This window comes from Dermochelys coriacea, chromosome 12 (genome assembly GCF_009764565.3).
Source record: "Dermochelys coriacea isolate rDerCor1 chromosome 12, rDerCor1.pri.v4, whole genome shotgun sequence".
NCBI lineage: Eukaryota > Metazoa > Chordata > Testudines > Dermochelyidae > Dermochelys > Dermochelys coriacea.
Window position 1 is genome coordinate 7492973 of NC_050079.1, and position 18152 is coordinate 7511124.

General features: G+C 46.4%; 1 protein-coding gene across 5 annotated transcripts in view; it reads right to left on the minus strand.

The window, feature by feature from the left end:
- The window catches only part of LOC119841184 (C-C motif chemokine 22-like), a 40764-nt gene that overhangs the window by 21839 nt on the left and 773 nt on the right, over positions 1-18152 (minus strand). For 3 of the 5 annotated variants that reach the window (XM_043494880.1, XM_043494881.1, XM_043494876.1), the window contains exon 2: positions 17911-17975. The gene's annotated coding sequence lies outside the window, so the exon portion shown is untranslated. Of the gene's footprint in view, positions 1-12429; positions 12485-16143; positions 16230-17910; positions 17976-18152 lie in introns of those variants that run through there. The other 2 variants (XM_043494879.1, XM_043494882.1) reach the window with 2 other exon arrangements.

Sequence of the window (18152 nt, forward strand, 5' to 3'; positions counted from 1 at the left end):
GAGTACACAGTTGCATTATCAATTGTGTTTAGAAGCTTTCTGCCAGTTTTGGTCAACATTAACTTGTGTTTCTATGAGTCATGGCCCTTTGGGGAAGTTTATTTGTTTTTCCAGCTTGGATGCCAGATAACATTTAAACATTACATGATATGAAAAGAACTGCACCAATTCCAGCAGCTACATCCATCCAGATATGCAATGAAATTTTTCTAGCTTGCTGGTTACCCTAACTCAGTGGTTCCCAAACTTTTACAACCTGTTAACCCCTTTCACTAAAATGGCAAGTCTCACGAACCCCCTCCTAAAAATGAAGGAATATTTCCAGGATTTTCTCCTTTATCTGAACATAAAATAAAAGCAGTGATCTTGGAAATATAAAATTTGTTTTTATGACATGCTTATTACACACTATTTATTATTAATTATTATTATTATTATTTATCATTACAGTATTTTTATTACATTATGAAACCGGCAACACTCTTCCAAGATCTCACTTTTGTAGCTTGTATCACTTTGAATAAGCCTGTTATAAGACAAGGCTCCTATGTTTCATCAAGGAGTATCAGATATGAAACAGCATGAAGGTATTTAAGAAGCCAACTCAAAAAGATCCTCCTGCACAAGCATTCAGGTCTTGAGCAGTCCAAGCAAACAATGCACGTTACAACAAAGCTTAAACTTGTTCTTCATAATAATTTTAAAAACAACACTAGCTGCCTATTTAATTTTAAAAACAGCAAAAAATATCCACCTCCCTTTCCATTTCTTATATGGAGTCTTGAAGTTTAAATCTCCTCAGTTTGATAGATATGCTTGCTTTGATCTGCTTAGCTCTTGGAAGTCCAGGGGCTCTGGGCTGCCGGCCCCGTGCTGCCCAGGGTCCCTAGGGACAGCTTTGTCCGCCATTAGGGAATTTTTTTATCCTGAGAACCTCCTGTAACATTTTGCGAACCCCAGCCCTGGAACACCCACAGAGATGGTGCCTACGGATTTGACATTATGCCTTTCATGGGATCAAAGCGGTCTATCTCACCCCTTTGCAGTCTACCGGTTCCAAACTGCTTGATTTCTTGTGTTCCATTCTCTCTTATCATGCACAAAGTTGCCTCAGTTTCAGGTGAGGCCCCAGTAGATACTGCAATGTTCATAAACGGCTGGCTGTTGTCTGGCCTTGCTCCAGTTGCAGTGCTAAAAGGATGTCATTCCTTCAGTCACCCTTTTTATAATTCCAGTTTCATCTGCAGCCAGGCACTTTGTGGTAGCTGCTTTGTGGAGCTTTGCGGCTGACAGCTGTATGCCACACATCTGTTTTGTCATCCATACACCAGCAAAGGGCTGGCAGTCTGGTAGACTGTTCCCTGACTATCAGCCAAGGCAGGGGTCAGCAACCCTGGAGAAGTGGTATGCCAAGTCTTCATTAATTTAAGGTTTCATGTGCCAGTAATAAATTTTACATTTATAGGGGCCCCCGACGGAACCCCAGACTGGCAGTGGGCTGAGCCGGCCGGCGGCCAGGATGCCGGCTGGCAGGGGGCTGGGTGGCTGGAACCCCAGACCGGCTGCGAGGTGAGCGGGGCCGGCGGCTGGTATCCCAGGCTGGCAGCAGGCTGAGCAGGGCCAATGGCCGGGACCCTAGCCGGCAAGGGGCTGGTGGCCGGAACTCCAGACCGTCAGCAGGCTGAGCGGGGCTGACAGACAGACCCCTAGACCAGCAGCGGGCTGAGTGGAGCTGGCGGCCGGGACCCTGGCTCACAGCCGCGTGTCAGTAAAAATCGGCTCGCGTGCTGCCTTTGGTACGCATGCCGCAGGTTGCTGACCCCTAAGTTAGGGCATGATATATAGCTGGCTTCTCTTCCTCCAGAGGTCTGGCTTCTGCTACATTTACACATGTACATTCACTCCATCCAGCATAATTCACATGACCACACTGGAAGTTAAGTGGAGTCATCTCTGCAAATGTCTCAAGCTCCATGGACTTGTTATCGTCTCTTTTTGCTATGTCATCCATCAGGAGTTGGGAGAAACCAGTGACAGAATTTTCCCAGAAGAGAAATGTATATGAACAGGTTTTTCCTTGGGTAATGAAGGCATCCAGGAGCTGGTGGCATGACTGGGTGCTGTTCAGTGCATTCTGTACTTCCAGTCTGTTTTCTCTGTATGCCTTTCCCGCATCTTCACATGCTTCAATGCACAGTCAAGCTTTCTCCAAGATTCGTCTTGTCACATCTGGGAGAACATCCTCATTCATGGAATCGCCAAGTGCCATCCACTTCAAGTGATTCATTGCCTCATTCATCAGTTTGTGGATTCTAACACCACAGATACATGCTTTTCCTCTTAGAGCATGGCTGATGACAGAAGCACCATAGATGTTGGCTTCCACACAGATGTCTTCAAACCCACTTTCCTGCATCACACTGCCTCTATCACCCAAGGCATTTGTTGCACAATATATGCCTCCCATCTCAAGGTGGGTTTCAGAGTAGCAGCCGTGTTAGTCTGTATTTGCAAAAAGAAAAGGAGTACTTGTGACACCTTACAGACTAACAAATTTATTTGAGCATAAGCTTTCGTGAGCTACAGCTCACTTCATCGGATGCATTCAGTGGAAAATACAGTGGGGAGATTTATATACACAGAGAACATGAAACAATGGGTGTTACCATACACACTGTAAGGAGAGTGATCAATTAAGATGAGCTATTACCAGCAGGAGTGCGGGGGGGGGAGGTGGTAAGAAAACCTTTTGTAGTAATAATCAAGGTGGGCCATTTCCAGCAGTTGACAAGAACGTCTGAGGAACAGTGTAGGGGGGGAATAAACATGGGGAAATAGTTTTACTTTGTGTAATGACCCATCCACTCCCTGGCTCTATTCAAGCCTAAGTTAATTGTATCCAGTTTGCAAATTAATTCTAATTCAGCAGTCTCTCGTTGGAGTCTGTTTTTGAAGTTTTTTTATTGAAGAATTGTCATTGTCAAATTCATTTTGATTCCTCCATTTAATCAACTGTGCTTTGCAGTAAATTGCTTCATCATACACAACATCGGGCCAGTCTTGGCCCAGAAAGTGGAACATATCCTGAAAATATTTTACCCTGGTCTATACCGTATTAACATCAGTTGTCGGTGCGGAAATCACTGGACAGTAGCCAATATTAATAAAATGTAAAAGAGCAGACGGAAAAACTTTTCTCACATCCTTTCTACAGATAATGACAAATATTTGGATGGATTACATAATACAAACAAGTTCATACTGTCGTGTGACTACAGACTTTTGCTTTAACCGAAGACAAAAAGGTAAACAAAAATGCATAAAATGTATCACTGGGGCTAAATATTTCCCCAAACACTACTCTTTTGAGTATATAGTTGCATTATCAACAGTATTTAGAAGCTTTTTGCCAGTTTTGATCCAAATAAAATTATGCGTTTAGGAGTTATGGCCATTTTTGTAATTTTTATGATTTTTTTCAGATTGGATACCTGATAATGTTTAAACACTACGTGATACAGAAAAAGGGCTTCCAGCATCTCCATCCACCAGATATGTGCCTAACATGTAAGAGCAATGACATTTTTCTAGCTGATGGGTTTCCCCTTAGTGCCCAGAATGGGTTGGGGTTAGTAGTCTATTCAAGAAATGGGCCCAGGGCAGATTCAACCTTTTCCTATGTATTCAGGAGTGTTCAGAACAAGGGATTTGGTTTGGACCACTATAGATACATACAGAAGCAAGCTACAATGATCAGATCTAGGACTGAGCCTCTCTGGAGTTCAGGGGTATTTAGATCTGAATATTGAGTTTGAGGGGGTCAGTCCTGATTTCAGGTTTGGTTTGGGCCCATGCTGAATTCACCCGAGGATAGCTGCAAGGGTGTCAAGCTGCTTGCAGGGACTCAAGCATGAGAAGCAACCTCGGAGCACACTGTTAGGAAGCAGGGCACCTACCCCAAATGGCTGTGAGATCTATGCTTAGATTTCATCCACCAATTATTAAGTGTAAGTTCTTCCGGCACTATAACAGCCGTAACATGGAGTCACAGACAGTCTCCTTGGGTGCTCCGATCTGTCTCTCCACCCAGTAAGCCTGCCTTTGTGATAGATAGTTGCTTAAACCAAGAATCAAAGCAATATTCAGCTTACTCCCAGTCCCAAAGGACCAGCCACCTACGCCAGGTCAATTGCACATCAAATGTCACACCAAAGAGAATGCTTGTAGCCAAACCTACAGTAAACTATGTACAGATTTATTAAATACTATGAAAAAGAAACAAGAGAGCTGAAGGAAGTAAATACACACACAAATGCGTTCTGATCTTCAGTTTCAAAAGGTAATAGAAGCTTTAATAAGCAACTTCTGTATGTCCTTTAGGGCTACCCCAGGCTAAATAGCTGAGGACTCTTGCTTCTGCCTAGAAAACCTTGTCTGCCCTCCCCTGCCCTCCCTGAGCACCATAGAGAGACAGTTTCTTCTTGTTAGGGGTTTTTTAATCCTCACCCCCTCCCCAGAGCTGCAAATTCAGTTGACAGGAGGAATCCACTTGCACGACTCATCTTCATGAAGGAGAGGGGGAAATAGCAGAACAATGGTCTTTTGTCCTCTTTTATGTCCCACAAATAGCCCGTCTGGTGTTGAAACATTTCCTGTGGGGCAGGACCTAACACCTTCAGTTGGAAACCAGCACTTCACACTAATCAGTGACACTAAACTGGGAGGAGAGGTAGATACGCTGGAGGGTAGGGATAGGATACAGAGGGACCTAGACAAATTAGAAGATTGGGCCAAAAGAAATCTGATGAGGTTCAACAAGGACAAGTGCAGAGTCCTGCACTTAGGACAGAAGAATCCCATGCACTGCTACAGACTAGGGACCGAATGGCTTGGCAGCAGTTCTGCAGAAAAGGACCTAGGGGTTACAGTGGACGAGAAGCTGGATATGAGTCAACAGTGTGCCCTTGTTGCCAAGAAGGCCAATGGCATTTTGGGATGTATAAGTAGGGGCATTGCCAGCAGATCGCGGGACGTGATCGTTCCCCTCTATTCGACATTGGTGAGGCCTCATCTGGAGTACTGTGTCCAGTTTTGGGCCCCACACTACAAGAAGGATGTGGAAAAATTGGAAAGAGTCCAGCGGAGGGCAACAATAATGATTAGGGGACTGGAACACATGACTTATGAGGAGAGGCTGAGGGAACTGGGATTGTTTAGTCTGCGGAAGAGAAGAATTAGGGGGGATTTGATAGCTGCTTTCAACTACCAGAAAGGGGGTTCCAAAGAGGGTGGATCTAGACTGTTCTCAGTGGTACCAGATGACAGAACAGGGAGTAATGGTCTCAAGTTGCAGTGGGGGAGGTTTAGGTTGGATATTAGGAAAAACTTTTTCACTAGGAGGGCGGTGAAGCACTGGAATCCATTACCTAGGGAGGTGGTGGAATCTCCTTCCTTAGAAGTTTTTAAGATCAGGCTTGACAAAGCCCTGGCTGGGATGATTTAGTTGGGGATTGGTCCTGCTTTGAGCAGGGGGTGGGACTAGATGACCTCCTGAGGTCTCTTCCAACCCTAATATTCTATGATTCTATGTTTCTCTCTCCTGTCTGGTGATTTACATGGTCACAGGGGCTCACAGTACAAATGCTCAAATCCCTTACAGGATGGGACACATGCAGGTAGCAACTCCCATGTGTTCAATAGAGTCTAAACACTAAATACGTTCTTCTAACTCTAATAACTGTTATAACGATACTAGCACACAGGGGAACTGGACTGGTTCCAGCTGAGTGTTGGTCAATGTTCCCTTAAATCATAAGGTCCTTGGCACGAACTGGCACCTGGTCTGCCAGTGTCACAAGGGGCATTTGGCTCTCATTAGTAGCACTGGGGGGGATGTGTGCAGCTTAGTTGGCAGGCTACCTTTGAATGAATTCTCAGAAAGAAAGGAAGGCAGGGTGTGGACATGGGAATGGGTTCCATGCTCTGCGGAAATAAGGGGGTGGCCTTGGAGAGTGGCCATGGAGAGTCCCTGAATCTGGTTATCTCCCTGTTTTTATGAGAGGAAAGTCCCAGTTACACTCATGCTTTCAAACTCTGTCTCCCCAGTAATATTTAGAAGGCATTGTTCTTTGTTAAGCATTGTTCCTTGAAAACTGCAGCCAGATCCTCATCTCTCATGAATTGACATAGTTCAGGTAAAATAATTGGATTTATACACCTGCTGAGAAGCGTGTTTGAATTGCTCACATGGAGGCACCCAGGTCTGTGAGAGAATCCCGCCAACAAAAATCTTTGGGAAATTCCCACGCTGGGTAGGGGATTTTAGGGATGTCTGAGGCTGAGTGTGTTTGGGGTCCATTCCTTAATAGCAGTGATCTGGGCAAAGCTTTGGCCAATACTGTAGATGACTGATCAGTAATTCCCTGGGTTGACCTTATTTCCCTTTTTATAGATGGGCACTATATTTGTTCTCTTCCCGTCCTCTGGAATCTCTCGTGTCTTCCATGACTTTTCAAAGATAAAAGCTAATGGCTCAGATAGCTCCTCAGTCAGCTCCTTGCATTTAATCAGGCCCTGGTGTTAGATTTATTAGATTAGATTAACAATGTTAGATTTATTGTTTGCATTTCCTATCATCTCCAAGCATTGCTTTGGTAATGGTGTTAATGCAGTAGGATTTCAAACTTCTTACAGTGGGGCATTCCCTCTATGGACTTTCTCACCAGATTTGGTTGCTTCTTCATTTGCATAATTGCCACCAGCAAGAGAAATATATTGACATTTTAGTCCAAGGATAATGTTCAGCAGCTGATCAGACAGTTCCCCACTTGGCAGTATCAGTGCACGCTATCGGTAGAAGCATCATGAGGTCAATAATAGTTGATGGTGGCTGGCGCTACCTCATGAATAGGCCCCCTCTTTAAATCTGGCTGGTAGAATATAAGCTAACCATGTGCTGACTTCCCCTCTCAGCCTTGCTATTGGGAGCATACACATATTACTACACACAAGGAACTGATTGGCAATGGCCAAAAGTGGCTTGGGTTTGCAAAAATCCCCATCATGGATTTTCTAAAACCAGATCCAGGAGGGATTTGGATCCAGATCCCATTTTATCTGAACCCCCAAAGTGTGTGAGGATGATGGCATTTCAGGTAAGATGTTCCAGTCCTGGGCCCTCTTGGCAAATGACCCATTCCCTAACAGCTTGACTATGACACCGGATGGTCATAGAATGGAAGGCAAAGGGAAAGGGTTTTGCTTACTTATATTTTTGGTTGGAACTTGTATATAAACACTGAGCTTCAGTGGTTTGCAAAGAAATGGACCCCCAATGCTCTTTCCATGCGCTGGGAAAGTCTGATGTGCTGATAGTACATGCACTGAAATGTACATCACTCCAGGAGCATTTCTATTAACCACGTCACTTCTGAGGGAAGGGAGCCAGACTGTCCAGAGGAGATCTCTGAATGAGCATGGCCAGCCTTCCCAGAGCACTGAGTGACTCCTCTGATTAGTAATAAAGGCTGTGTGTGTGTGTGGCAGGGGGCGGGAAGAGAGCTAATGAAGTAGTAAATGGAAGAACCCAGCAAAGCTGCCTTTCTAAGGAATGGGAATTTTCCCCTTCAACAGCTAAGGGGAAAATCTTGCCCTGTGCCCTCCATGTCCCCAGAGGACCTGGAATGCTGTGAAACTGACAAGGTGAGAGAGAAAGCCATGCTCTGCCTTTCATCCAAAGATGGGTTCAGGAGGACCCTAGGGTGACCCTCTTTGCTGGATGGAAATAAGGGGGAAAAACCACAAGGAAAATAAGGAGCAATGTCTCGTTATAAGGGACATTTTGGGGAGATCCCATTTCCTTTAGCATATCAAGCATTTTTCTCTCACCTGTACATTTCTACTGCTCTCAAGGATACAGTGCAATTATCATCAGCTTAATTGTACTGTTTAAAATGGTACTTATGATCACTTTTAATACATTTCACAACATCTTAAAATAAGGGACAGACGGTCACCCAAAAGGACAAAACTGGATCCGTGCATGGCATGCATTACTATCTTCATCCGCGGTAACAATAGCCTCTTAGAAGGCAACGGATCTAGTGGACGGCGCATGGGATTACAAACAAAAGGATCCCAAGTTTGTATCCCAACTCAGCCACAGTGACTTGCTGCACAGCTCAAGTAACGTCTGTAGGCCTCTGCTTCTCCACCCGTTAAAAAGGGGATGGTGTTGACCGACCTCACCGGTGTTGGGAGAATTAACTAGCTCACGATTGCACACCAGCTTGACCAAGAGCTCCATGTTACTGCATGACTCTGCAACACAACCATGCCACATGCTAAATCAGCTTCCACCACAGCCTTCAGGGGGCAGCACTGAGTATTTCTGGCCCAAATTTTGTTCTGCAAAAATTAACTTTACAAAAGTAATATTCCTAGAAACATTTTCCTGATGTTTTTTGGAAAAAAAAATTTAAGGGATGCAAGTAAATTTGTGGATTTAACACTGCCCCCTCCCCCGCTCCTGCCCCCCAGTGTTTGATTTGCAAATACCACAGAGCCCACAACCTGCATGGGAACCCGGAAGTGAAACTGAGCAGAAAGAGAAAGTGAAACTGAGTGTAACAATAGGTTAGAAAGTGAAACAGATAAATAAACTGCATCAATAGGAGGAAAGTTCCACTTAGGGTTTTCATTTCCCCCTCAGTTTCAATCATCTACAGTTTATCAGTAGGGCCATTTTTCCGCCCTTACCAAACATGAGACTTTCTATTTCTAAGGTCTCTTAAAAACAACACATGCCACATTCCATGCAAGCTCTGGCGTGACAATGAGACGCCAGATAAAGTACAAGGAGCAAATAGATGAAGAGACTTCCTTCCCAGGGCTGCCCTTTAATTAATGCTGAACAAGAATAACAGGAAGCAATTCCTTTTCTGAATCCAAATGTCTCACTTCCAAAGGGGATGAGGGCACAGAAAAGAGCAGGAGCAGTCATGGCCTCAAATCACATCTAAATCACCTCTGGCAGCGAGAAGTCTAATTATTAACAAGCTGAGTTTCCAAACTATTTGAACCGCCTATCACTGTCATCTCACATCAGTTTGAACACTACCACTCAACTTTTATACGCAGCACCATCAAATCTTTCAGCCTTATAGCATCATCCCTGAGCTGCCCCTCTATCCCCTCCTGTCTCAATTTTGCATCACCAAAACATTTTATATCCTTTCCCACTTGGGCCTCACGGGGACCTTTAGAATAGACCCACCAGGGTTGAGACTGTGCATCAGGTCAGGTGGCAGGGGTGGGAAGTAACAGAATCCCTTCTAAGGTGCATTGTGAATGTGCACTGGACTCTGCAGCGCGGTGACTCCTATTTCCATCCTTGGCGTGCTTTGGAACAGATCCTTTTGCACTCATTTCCTCTCTCAGAATACTGATGTCAGGCATTGCAAGGCTCGTTTTACCTCCATCGCCCCCCCACCAAAGAGGAAAGCACAAGTTCTGGAACTTCTCAAGACATCCAGAGAGTTTCCAAAGAGTATTTTGCATGACTAGTTAAGGGGACACCATCAGGTCAAAGTAGGTCCCAAATTCAGACTTGCCAAAAACAAGCATCTACAGCAAGGGTGGCCAAACCGCGGCTCGCATGTGGCTCTTTTACAGTTAAAGTGCAGCTCGCGGAGCCCCCCCACACACACTCTCTCTCCATTCTCCACCTACCAGAGTGGGGGAGGGAGCTTGGGGATTCTGCCCTGCGGCAGGCTGATGGGGTTAGGGGCTTCTGCCCTGCAAGGAGGGAGGCAGCTTGGGGAACACTGTGAGTGTCTTGCGGCTCTCAAACTTCTGAAGATTATTGTATGTGGCTCGGAGGGTCAGTAAGTTTGGCCACCCCTGGTCTATAGAACCTAACAGCTATAGAAATGAGTGTAGGATTTAACCACCACTGCTGCCTAAATACTGGTGGAAGCTGGGGGATTTTTCCTTTGGTTCTACACATTCCTCTGAAATGCTAGCAACACAGACACTCCATTGTACCAGTGCCTGAAAAGCAGACAGGGAAAGGGACTATACCCAAAAGTGAAACTGATTCATTTCGTGGCATCATTCAAGCTACAAGCGAGGCACAAAACAAACAACTAGTGAAAAATAAATTAGGTTGGAAAACTTTGTTGTTGTTAACGCTCTTTGACATCAAAGGAAGAACATTTCTCTTCTAAACCATCGGTTTTCAAACTGTGGAGAGGCACACATGCACCCCCCCGCCCCCAATGGCTGCTGGGGACTCCTTATGCACACTCCTGGCTGCTGCCCTGCCCTGGCCCAAACGCACAGCTGGCCACAGCTCCACGTATTTTAAAGCCCTAGAGCCTGTGGAAGTGAGAGGCTCAGGGGGAGGGGGCGAGAAGGCCTGGTCCACTCACGCCGCACTGTGGGGATGGAACCAGCCAGGTCCTGCCACCACCATGGACGTGAGCGGCCCACTCCCTTCAGTGAGTCACTTTCTGGCTGGATGGGTGAGGGGTAGCCCTCCTATGCGACTCCCATGGACGAGGGGGCTATGATAGACTGTACCCGTGTCCACACCCGAGCCGGTTGTAATAATCTTTGTACAGAGTATGCCTTGTAAGGTGTCAGCTGAAAAGTCATCATTCAGCTGGTCCACTTTGTCCTGATAAAATATGTGTAGCAACGTAGCATGAGAGGCGATAGGATTCCACTGTCAGGTGCTCTTAACACACGCTCCAAATGGAGCTTGGCAAACAGGTCTGCCTCAACCAAAGGAACATGGGCTCCAGGGACAGCGTGTGAACTGTCATCTGGGGGAGGCTAGCCCGCAGCCCTGCTCCTTCCGCCCAAAGCCCCAGACCCCCCGCCAGAGCCCAGAGGCCATGCATCACGCCCACCAGCCCCTGCCCCAGGCTAGCCCCATCTCCCAGAGCACCAGGAGGGTGGGCTGCGCAGCCCCAGGCCTGGAGCACCGAGAGGGTGAGTTGTGCAGCCCCAGCCCGAGCCTTGGCCACCACACAGGGGGAACCGTAGAGTAGGGCCTGGGGGTGGAGCATGGGTGGGGCCACAGCCTCTCCCAGCCTATGATACCAGCCACCCATGGTGGGCTCTGCTTAATTTGCATTTAAGCAGCAAACAATGTCATCAAGCAGGAAGGGAAACAAAAGAAGGCCTACAAATGAGGAAGAGCAGCTGGAGACTCTCTGTCTCCTGAATCTCAGCTGGAAATGTTTTCCCGGGGGAAAGGACGACACTATAAAAAGGAGGACACCCCCAGGAACTCCCTTCTCTCTGTCTGCCCGTCAATTCCTTCTCGTGCAATGGACGAAGGAAGCAGCCATTAAACAGAAGAAGGGGTCCTGAGCTAAGAAGTTTGGGAAGACTGTTCAGAGCATGTGGTGAGAAAAACTTTGCTTTGAATTTAAGAGTTTACGTTAGGCACTAGTTGCATTTCATCTTTATCTTTCCTGTACCATTTCTGACTTTTATGCATCATTACTTATACTCACTTAATTGTAGTTAAAAAACTTGATTTATTGTTTTATCTAATCCAGCATGTTTAAATTGAAGTGTCTGGGAAACGCCATTTGGGTTACAAAATGCGGATATTATTTCCATGAAAGAAACACAGACGTTAGATGAATCTGAATTGTCCAGGAGACGGCTGGATAGTACAAGACACACATTTCTGGGGGGAAATCTAGGACTGGGGGTGTGTTGGGGTCACCCTGCAATATAACCAATGCTGGCAAGAGAACAAGGTGTGGCTGGCTGGGATTTGCATGCTGGATGCTGTTTGTGAATAGCCCAGAGTAGAGGCTACAACCTCAAAGCAGTGTAAAGGGCTCCCCAGGTTAGAGGGCAGCTGGGCAGGGGTGCCAGCTACTCATAAGTCTGGGTTCTTCCCTGGGTATGTCACAGGGGCACAGCAAAAGCCGTTTGGGAACCTCTGCTCTAAACATATAGCACCAGATTTGCAGGTGTAGTGGGACTACCTTCCCCACACTTCCAGCAAGATCTGGCCTTACAACCAGCTGAGAGAGGTTTACCCCAGGGTACAGTGATCCCTTTGTAGCACAGAGCTGGCGTAACGTTCTTTGGCCACTGCCCCCCCCCCCCCGTTATGCTGGCTCTATGCCACCTGGGGATCCCAGCACTAGCCAGGCAAGCCAATGCAGACTAGTCATGCTGGGGCCAAGAATGAGACCCCATATGTCTTGCTAGTGCTTCTGCTACTAAAGATGGGAGCAGGCTGTTATGACAGCTGTGGAGGGGAGAGATACCACAGAGGCAGAGCTGTGGACGACGAGGCCAGCTGCAGTGGGGAGCACATCCTGGTTAGGTGGCTGAGGGTAACACCTTCTGGAGTGGGGAGGGAACACATATCTGGCTCTCTGATGATCTGAGCTTTACCTGCTCCAGACAAATTGGACTGACCCCCAATTCCAGTAATATGTCACTTCCTGTCCTGTAAGAAAAATAATCAGCTCTTAAAATGAATTCTGACCTCTGCCTGCCCCACCTGTGCTACCTAAACGGGTGAGCTGCCAGGTTGCCGTATTAGCATGGAGATAGGCGTGACAATGGATCTGTTCATCTGACAGCTAGGAAAACACAGCCCAGGGAGGGGAAATTCCAGCGAGGCTGTTACTCATCTCTCAGCCCTGAGAACCTGACAAGGGCGTGTCCTAAGATGTTGCAATCTTTGCCCTCTGAAATACTTTGAGCTGCTCCAACACGGGACACCCTCCTGATGAGGCTGAGATACTCAGAGAGGGCTGGGGCACTTTGAAACCCTTTCAAAGGCTGCAGTCACTTCTGCATTGTTAATATCAAACTCTTTAATTCACTGGGAAGGGCAGGGGATGGGTGGGCTCCAGGTATGAACCTAGCCAAGAAGCTACTCAAGGATTGCCAATCAACCTTCCTGCTCCCAACCTGAGCTCTGTGGCCTGTTTCCTGCTGGCCACCGGAGCTCCACTTCAATTCCACTCCTTGTCTACCAGCAGTACAACCCTGGCCCCGCTCTCAGGAGAGGGGAACAAGTGCTACTCCTCGATATTTGCTGGCTGCTCTGTGTTGTGCCTCGCTATTTTGTCTCTGGCCTACAGAGCAGCATCCGTGCCCTCTCCACTACCGGTGGGCTGTGACAGGGAGTCGCGGAGTCAACCTGACTCATCACACTGGACCTTTTGCTTGAATGTTGAGCCGAAATAGGATGGATTCAGTTTTTGCAACAACAGAACTTCACTGGGCCCCATGTGCATTGTATGAGGCTCCCAGGGAAAACCGGACAATGGGCTCAGCTCAGCAATGGGCTACATGGTCAAATGTACGCCAAGCCCAGCTCCACCCTGCTCAGAATGAGTCAGAGGAGACTCCTTCGGTGGCTCGGAGTTCTCAGGAAATCTAAATGAGACTCAAGCACCTTCTGCTCAGGGGAGCAAACCCGCAGACAGTGGCCGTGCTGGTAAGATGGGTCACTGCTTATTCTCTCATCACCAGCTGGTGGCCACTCTCACATTTTTTCCTAAAATACTTAATTAGCTTTAGGAAACCAAATAAATATGCACATACACACATCCAAATCATTAAAAAGAAAAGGAGTACTTGTGGCACCTTAGAGACTAACAAATTTATTAGTGCATAAGCTTTCGTTAGCTACAGCTCACTTCATCGGATGCATTTGGTGGAAAAAACAGAGGGGAGATTGATATACACACACAGAGAACATGAAACAATGGGTTTATCATACACACTGTAAGGAAAGTGATCACTTAAGATAAGCCATCACCAGTAGCAGAGGGGGGGGGGGGGAAGGAGGAATACCTTTCATGGTGACAAGCAAGGTAGGCTATTTCCAGCAGTTAACAAGAATATCTGAGGAACGGTGGGGGGTGGGGTGGGGTGGGGTGCTCTAATAAATTTGTTAGTCTCTAAGGTGCCATAAGTCCTCCTTTTCTTTTTGCGAATACAGACTAACACGGCTGCTACTCTGAAACCTGTCATCATCCAAATCATTGTAATTTATTTATCGCTAGCTAGTAAGTCTGTTGTGAAAAATGATATAAACAAATATACAAGTATCCCTTTTCACAGCAGACTTACTTAGCCCCGGAAGGAGGGTCGGGGGGAACAGTGGGGGACAGGGGAGATGGGGGCGGAGGGCTGGGGGAGACAGTGGGGGCTGGGGCCTGAAGCCCTGCTGCCAGAGCCCGAAGCCTCGCCGCTGGAGGACGGGACCCAGGACAGAGCTCAAAGCTGTGTGGCCGGAGCCTGGGGCCTGCCACCACGCAGCCAGAGCACAGGGCTGGAGCCTGAAGTCCCATGTCCGAAGCCTGCCACCCCACCACCCCAGGGCTGAAGCCCAAAGCCTCAGCCCCATCGCCCCAGGGAAAGTGGGGAACTCGCTGACTGCCTGCTCCTGCAGCTTTGTGCCCCAAGTGACTCCAGAGGGGGACAGGGCCCAACCCCTACTGGTGCCATAGTAACCAACACCAAGGAGGTGCATCCAGGAGCAACAGGGAGGAGGAGGAGGGAGAGGTATTTTGCCCTCCCTGCCCCATCACAGCCCAGGAGGCTGTGGCTGGAAGAAAAGCCCCTGGTGGCCACATGTGAGAAATGCTGTGTACTATATATGGTATGTAAAGTGCTTTGGGATTCTTCCGATGAAAGATGCTGTGTAAACACAATATACTATTAGTTGTTATTAATAACAGGTGCTCTAGGACACAACAGAGGAGACATACACACATGGGAGGCACCTAAGGATTTAACTATACAGCTCTTCAAACACCATCCAGTTTAGTTATATTTACATGCAGCTGTAAGACCTGCATTATGAAGTCTAGTGAGTGGCAACTGGCACAACACAGTTTATACTTCTGCTTGGTTCGTCATTACAGCCTAAATGACTCCAGCATCTCTTCCTCCCTGTACATCACAATCTAAGGCCCTTTCATAGCCACCCGCTCCCTAAAACCCAAGCCTTGGGACCTGATCTTGTGTTCCTTGCTCCCCTCAACATCCTTGATGACTTCAGCAGGGCTACTTATGTGAGCAAGAGCTTCAGAATTGGATCCTTTACCTTTTCACCCTATACGCTCTAGGTTAAATGTTCAAAAGCAGGGGCAAAAGATGCAGCCTCAAAACTGCAAAGTTATACATGCAGAGCATTTGTATGCACAAGCCTCTAGTAATCTAGCTAGAAAATGCGTTAGATTTTCTTTGTTTTGGTTTGTGGAATTCGCTGTGCTGGAGGAAATGGGTATTCCTGTTTTTGTGTCTTTTTGTAACTTAAGGCTTTGCCTAGAGGGATTCTCTATGTTTTGAATCTGACTGCCTGTAAGATTATCTTCCATTCTGCTCTTACAGAGTTGTTCTCTTATCTTTTTTTGTTCTTCAAATAAAGTTCTGTTTTTTAAGAATCTGACTGGGTTTTTTGGGTCTTAAAAATCCAAGGCTGGTCTGTGCTCATCTTATTTATTCTCAAGCCTCCCCAGGAAAGGGGGTGTAAGGGCTTGGGGGGATATTTTGGGGAAATAGGAACTGCAAGTGGTCCTTTCCCTGAATATTTTGTTAAATCAATTGGTGGTGGCAGTGTTTATCTAATCCAAGGGCAAAGACTTTGTGCCTTGGGGAAGTTTTAACCTAAGATAGTAGAAATAAACTTAGGGGGTCTTTCATGCGGGTCCCCACATCTGTACCCTAGACTTCAGAGTGGGAAAGGAACCCTGACACTCACTAATGCTTGCAATTACTCCAACTGCGTGTGCAAATGTAGGTTTTTGCAATCACAAAGACTAGAAGCCAAATCCGGGACCCCCTGTGCTAGAGCAACTATGAAGTCATCAGATTCAGTGGACATGCACAAGCGTATGAGAATTCTGAACCAAAACATGCTCCCAAGTTGGAGAGGCAATGCCTTGGTCCTACAGCTGGGTTTCCCAGTGGATGATTTCCCCACTTAGCACATCAGTTCACATGACACCCTTATCACAGAGCTGCTCGCAACCTCCCCATACAAGCTTCATGATTCAGTAACATCTGGAACTTAGTTGTCATGGGAAAGTTAACGCAACAAAATCTGGTGCTGCAGTGCAAACAAAAGGCAGACAAAGCCCTTACTGTACAGCTGCTCTTTACTGAGCTGCAGACAGAGACCACTCGCCACCAGCAATCAAGCCCAAGCACCTCCATTCTGTTTTTGACTCATAAGGGGGAACAGAGACAGACTAATTTGTGCCACAGAGGGACATTGAGGCCTTGTCTTCACAACAGACAGGGTTTGCCATTATAGCTTAAAGCTTATACCAGCTCCCCAAAAGAAATAAGCTATACTGTACTGGCAAAAGGACTTTCCCCCCACTATAACTACACTAGGTCTCTTGCCACCATAGCTATGTCCATTACAGGTGTGATTTCTTCCACATTACTAACCGACATAGCTATGCCAGCAAAACTTAAGTGTAGACCCGACCACAGGAAGGTTGCCCACAAAAATACAGAACATTTAGATGCTCCCATAAATCTCTGGAAGCTTGACACACTGTACAACTGCTAACAAATATTCCAGAGGCCACAGACAACAGAGACAGCATAAGAATGATCAAAAGGCTGGCACAGTTAACAGATCCGGGTTCCTTTCTCAGTTCTGATACTGACTCTCTGTGTGGTTTTTACATAAGTCAACTTCTCTATACTTCATTTTCCCCAGCTATAAAAATAGGGATAATCATAATTAAGTAATTAATATTTCTACAGCATGTCTGATGCTAAGTGTAATACATTTGCAGTGTTGTAGCTGTGTTGGTCTCAGGATATGAGAAACAAAGTGGCCAAGGCAATATATTTTATTGAACAAACTTCTGTTGGGGGAAGAGACAAGCTTTTGAGCTTCACAGAGCTCTCATTGTCTCTCAGAGTTTTACATGTCTCTTTGGCCCAAAACTGCCAAACCAGAGGACTGATTGTGCTGTATATCTTGTTCCTGCTGGGTACGTTAGTCCCACTGCAGCACAGAAATGTAACACTCTCCTTAGTCTTGTTCCAGCACGTTGCTCTTGTGTTTGAATACAAAAATACCTTAAAATAAACAGCGGATAAAAAAGTACTTGCACAAGAGATTGAGGCTAGTGAAGGTGTAACTGAACTAGGCCAGCCATATTATTATCAGTGGAATGTGAGGGAAGAAGCAGGAAGACAACATTGGTCAAACTGGACAATCTCTACGTAAAAGAATAAATGGACACAAATCAGACGTCAAGAATTATAACATTCAAAAACCAGTTGGAGAACACTTCAATCTCTCTGGTCACTCGATTACAGACCTGAGGGTGGCTATCCTTCAACAAAAAAACTTCAAAAACAGACTCCAACGAGAGACTGCTGAATTAGAATTAATTTGCAAACTGGATACAATTAACTTAGGCTTGAATAGAGACTGGGAGTGGATGGATCATTACACAAAGTAAAACTATTTCCCCACGTTATTTCCCCTCCTCCCCCCACTGTTCCTCAGACATTCTTGTCAACTGCTGGAAATGGCCCACCTTGATTATCACTACAAAAGGTTTTCCTCCTTCCCGCCCTCCCTCCGGCTGGTAATAGCTCATCTTAAGTGATCACTCTCCTTACAGTGTGTATGGTAACACCCATTGTTTCATGTTCTCTGTGTGTGTATATCAATCTCCCCACTGAATGCATCCGATGAAGTGAGCTGTAGCTCACGAAAGCTTACGCTCAAATAAATTTTAGTCTCTAAGGTGCCACAAGTCCTCCTTTTCTTTTTGCGAATACAGACTAACACGGCTATTACTCTGAAACTTTTGAAAGGGAACGGACAGCTTAAACAATAAAACTATAGATCCAAAGTGTTCATGCAACAAATAATACCTTCAGCAAGGAAAGATCAACTGATCTGTAAGAGGAAACGGATGCCCGGCCTGGAAAACAGCCACCTGACACAGAAAAGGACAGCTTTAAAGACCATGGGCTAGTTTACACTACACATGCTCTGCTGCTGCAGCTATACCCGTACACCTATACGGACATAGCCGCCTAGCGTAGACACAGCCTGCGCCCACAGAGGGGGTTCTTGTGTTGGTCCAACACCACCACCTCCCCAAATGACTTAA